Genomic DNA, 5,064 nt, shown 5'->3' with positions numbered 1-5,064 from the left:
TCCATGTCAGAAAATACTATAAATAGTCCCATTTTCCCATTTTAAAGGGGAGACAAAAAAAGGAGCAGAAAAGGAAAGGAGAAGAGAGGCAGAATTTGAGGAGTCACTTTCACCTTCCACACCATTTTCAACCAAGATTTGCAGATTTCTTTCTTTCCTTACATTTTTCTACATTTCTAGTGTTTAATTTCTTATTTCTTAGCTTAGATTAAAGCTTTATTTCCTTATAAACTCATAATATCTTATAAGCATTATGGATAGTGAGTAGTTTACTTTTGATTCTGGAGTAAGGGTTGTAATATTTGAGATATTTTATGGATTTTGATTGGGTAATCTATATTTTGTGGTCTTAATGAGTTTTATTCATTTCTTGTGTGCTTAATGACATGCTTAGTGTAGGATCCCATTAAGTGATGTTCTTAGTCCATGGTTGAAGCACCGAAAGGAGAAGACCCTGTGATAGATAATCAAGAAATTGGACTTAATTAACTTAGACCTAGAAATAGGCTAAGGATTAAGAGGATTCACAGATTAATTAAAGAACTTAATGGGTCTTAATTAACTCTAAGTCCACGAAAGTAGGATTAGATTGATTAAGGCACTCTTTGTCTCACTCGAAAGGGAATTCAAAGGATTTAAGAATTAATCTCCTTGAAACCCATTAGTTTCACAAGATTGGATAACCAATTTAAAATCCCAAAATAGCTCGAATATGAAATCCCGAACTCCGGAATCTCCTTTTTACCATTGTTAATTTCTAATCAAATTTAATTACTTGCCATTTTGAATATTGCCATACTTGAACTTGCTTATTTCAATTTGATGCAATTTTAGTTTAATTAATACATTGTTGAATAGATTACTAATTTTGCATACATAGATTTCACATTCTCAATACCCATCAATTCGTTACTTTAATTTCAAAAATATTTCAATTTACTCAACTTTTTATATCAAAAATTCAATCATTAACACAACTCCTCGTGGGATCGATATCTTTTCTATACTACTTGTACGACCCGTGCACTTGCGGTAGGGACGCATCAAGTTTTTGGCGCCGTTGCCGGGGAGTTGTTTTGTTTAAGATTGAATTCTTGATTATTTTAGTTGTTTATAGTTTTATTTTTGTTATCTTTTCATTTTGTGTTTGTTTGTACTTTTTCAGGTACTTTTAATCTTTTATGAGAAGAGCTAGAAGCACAAGTGATACATCCTTATTGTTCAATCCTGAAATTGAGAAATTTTGTAAAGCAAACAAGAAAGAAACTAGAAAAAGAAAAGAAGCTTTGAGAGAAACCGAAATTGAAGAAGTCATGGCTGATGAAAGAATGAGAATTGGTGTTAATGCTGGAAATGATCAGAACAATGAAAATGCAGCCCAAGGTGAAGAAGTTGTTAATGCTAATCTGCCTAGGGGAAGTATGATGGATCATGCTTTTCCTCATTTTGATGATTTGAGAGAGAGCATAGCAAGACCAAGAATTGATGCAAATAGCTACAAGATGGATTTTGGAGTTCTTCAAATGATTCAAAATTCTCAATTTGGAGGACATCCTTCTGAAAATCCACACACACATCTGAAGAAGTTTGCTATGATTTGTGACATGCAAAAATAACCTGGAGTGTCTGATGATGCAGCAAGATTAAAGCTATTCCCATTCTCTTTGAAAGATAGAGCATTGGATTGGCTTGATTCTTTACCTCACAACTCCATTACAAATTGGGAGCAACTCACTGATGCATTTCTTGCACAATATTTTCCACCTGGAAAAACTCAAGAATTAAGGAATCAAATGACAGCCTTCAGACCAAGAGAAGATGAAACTCTCTATGAGTCATGGATGAGATGGAAGGAATTAGAGAGATTATGCCCACATCATGCCATTCCGAAATGGATGATAAACCAGAATTTTTACACAAATGTCACTCCTGCAATCAGAGGGATTATTGATGCTCAAACAGGAGGAGAATTTATTATAAAGCATGAAGATGAAGCTTATGAGCTATTGGAGAAAATTGCAAAGAATACTCATCTTTGGAGTAGTCCAAGAGGACCAGCTCCAACTCAAAAAAGGCAAGCTGCTGGGATGTATGATCTTGATCCATTCAATATGATTAATGCAAAATTTGATGCACTTACTAATGTTTTGGCTAAGAAGATGAAAGATTTGAGTATGTTGGTTAGTTCAACATCATCAGCTGGAAATTCACAACAAGTGGCTTATGCAGAAGGAACTACCAGCTGTGGAGTAGATTATGGAGAACAAGCTGCATATGTTAGTAATTATGGAAACAAGCAAATGGGGAATTCTTATTCTCAAACCTATAATCCAAATTGGAGGAATCATCCCAACTTTTCATGGGGAAATCAGCAAAGTCAAGTTCCAAATCAGAATTTTCAACCACAACAGCAGCAAGGAGTTCCATATCAGCAAAATAGGCAACCATTGCCTAATTTTCAGCAGAAAAATATGAATCATCCACCAAAACAGCAAGAACAAAGTTCCACCACTGAAGCTTTATTACAACAGATTCTTGCCAACCAAAATAAGCATGATGAGGAGATGGGAGAGATGAAAGCAAGGCTAGAACAGATGCAAACACATAACAGAATGCTGGAAAATCAGATTGCACAACAAGCATCTTCCTCAAGTACCAAGTCTTTTGGAAAACTTCCAAGTCAACCAGAAAACCCAAGAGAGCAGTGTCAAGCTATTACTTTAAGAAGTGGGAAAGTTATAAATGATGAGAAGAGTGAAAATAGTGAGAAGAGAGAAAATGAGAAAGAAACTGATGAGAGTGAAAAACAAGAGAGTGCAGAAAAATGTAAAGAGAAAATTGAAGAGAAGGAAGAGAAGTATATACCTCCTGAGCCCTACAAGCCACAACTTCCCTTTCCACAAAGATTTCAAAAAGCCAAGCTTGATAAGCAATTTGGGAAGTTCTTAGAGGTTTTGAAGAAACTTTACATAAATGTGCCATTTGTTGATGCTCTTTCACAAATGCCCTCTTATGCAAAATTCTTGAAAGAAATTCTCTCAAACAAGAGGAAACTTGAAGATGATGAAACTGTAGCCTTAACAGAAGAATGTAGTGCTATCCTCCAAAGGAAACTTCCTCCAAAGCTCAAGGATCCAGGGAGTTTTTCAATTCCATGCCACATTGGGGAATCATGTTCTACAAAAGCCTTATGTGATTTAGGGGCTAGTGTTAGCCTCATGCCCCTCTCAATTTATGAGAAGCTCAATATGGGAGATCTAAAGCCAACCCACATTTCTCTTCAGTTAGCTGACAGATCAATCAAGTATCCTGAAGGGATTTTGGAGAATGTGCCTCTGAAGGTTGGAAAGTTCTATATACCTGTTGACTTTGTCATCTTGGACATGGAGGAAGATTTTAATATTCCAATTATCTTGGGAAGGCCTTTCCTGGCTACAGCAGGAGCATTAATTGATGTTAAGGGAGAAAAGCTGACTCTTAGAGTTGGTGAAGAGCAATTGGTTTTCAATATTAATAACACTATGAAGAAGCATCATTCTGAAGCTGATACTTGCTTGAGAGTTGATATTATTCATGAGCTGGTTGAAGAACACTTCAGAAAGAAATATCTAGAAGATCCACTTGAAAATTGTTTGGTTCATGGAGGAAGCATAGACTATGACAACCCTCATGTGGCTGCATATGCTCAACATCTAGAGGGTAGTCCACCATTTATTTCTGCTCCAGTTTTTCAACTCACACAAAAGGAAAAAGCAGAATTTAAGCAACCATCACTCAAGGAAGAAGATGCACCTAAGGTAAAACTTAAGCAACTTCCTTCTCAGCTCAGGTATGAATTTCTTGGCACTAATAACACTTATTCAGTAATTGTAAATGCAAACTTGAGTACCTTAGAGGCTGATAAGTTGTTAAGAGTGTTGAGACAATTTAGAAAAGTCTTAGGATACACCATAGATGACATTAAGGGAATAAGCCCACACTTTTGCATGCATAGAATCATTTTGGAAGAAAATTGTAAGCCATCTATTGAACATCAAAGGAGGTTGAACCCAAATATGAAAGAAGTTGTTAAAAAGGAAATTTTAAAGTTGCTTGATGCAGGGATCATATACCCTATCTCAGATAGTACTTGGGTGAGCCCAGTACATGTTGTCCCAAAAAAGGGTGGAATGACAGTGGTCAAAAATGAAAATAATGAATTAATTCCCACTAGAACAGTAACTAGTTGGCGAATGTGCATAGATTACAGAAAACTAAATGTTGCCACTAGAAAAGATCATTTTCCACTTCCCTTCATTGATCAGATGTTAGAAAGACTAGCTAGGCATTCTTACTTTTGCTATTTAGATGGATATTCAGGTTTTTTTCAAATCCCTATCCATCCAAATGATCAAGAGAAAACCACTTTTACTTGTCCATATGGAACCTTTGCTTATAGGAGGATGCCATTTGGGTTGTGTAATGCACCAGCCACTTTTCAAAGGTGCATGATGGCAATCTTCTCAGATTTCATTGAAAACATAATGGAGGTTTTTATGGACGATTTTTTTGTTTATGGATCTTCATTTGACATATGCTTGGCTAACCTTTCTAAAGTTTTGCAGCGATGTGCAGATACTGACCTTGTGTTAAACTGGGAAAAGTGTCATTTCATGGTTCAGGAAGGGATAGTGCTTGGACATTTGGTGTCTAACAGAGGAATAGAGGTTGATAAAGCCAAAGTTGAAGTGATAGAGAAGATGGCTCCTCCTACCAATGTCAAAGGAATTCGAAGTTTCCTAGGACATGCCGGTATCTACAGACGCTTTATCATGGATTTTTCTAAAATAGCCAAACCTTTGTCTAATTTGTTAAGTAATGACACACCATTTGTATTTAACCAAGAGTGTTTGGATGCCTTTTGCAGGTTGAAGCAAGCTCTTATTACTGCACCAATCATGCAACCACCTGATTGGAGGTTACCTTTTGAAATTATGTGTGATGCTAGCAACTATGCAATTGGGGCTGTTCTTGGTCAACGAAAGGACAAAAAGGCTTATGCTATTTATTATGCTAATAGAACAC

General features: G+C 36.1%; 1 non-coding gene across 1 annotated transcript; it reads right to left on the bottom strand.

Moving 5' to 3' along the window:
- Nucleotides 1-1,777: 1,777 nt before the first annotated feature.
- Nucleotides 1,778-1,885, bottom strand: LOC131170037 (small nucleolar RNA R71). The gene has a single exon (XR_009140979.1). It is a non-coding gene; the product is annotated as a small nucleolar RNA R71 (small nucleolar RNA).
- Between the last annotated feature and the right edge of the window lie 3,179 nt (nt 1,886-5,064).

This window comes from Hevea brasiliensis, chromosome 10 (assembly GCF_030052815.1).
Source record: "Hevea brasiliensis isolate MT/VB/25A 57/8 chromosome 10, ASM3005281v1, whole genome shotgun sequence".
NCBI classification, from domain to species: Eukaryota; Viridiplantae; Streptophyta; class Magnoliopsida; order Malpighiales; family Euphorbiaceae; genus Hevea; species Hevea brasiliensis.
The sequence above is the reverse complement of the archived record's forward strand: the minus strand, read 5'-3'. Positions and strand labels throughout refer to the sequence as shown.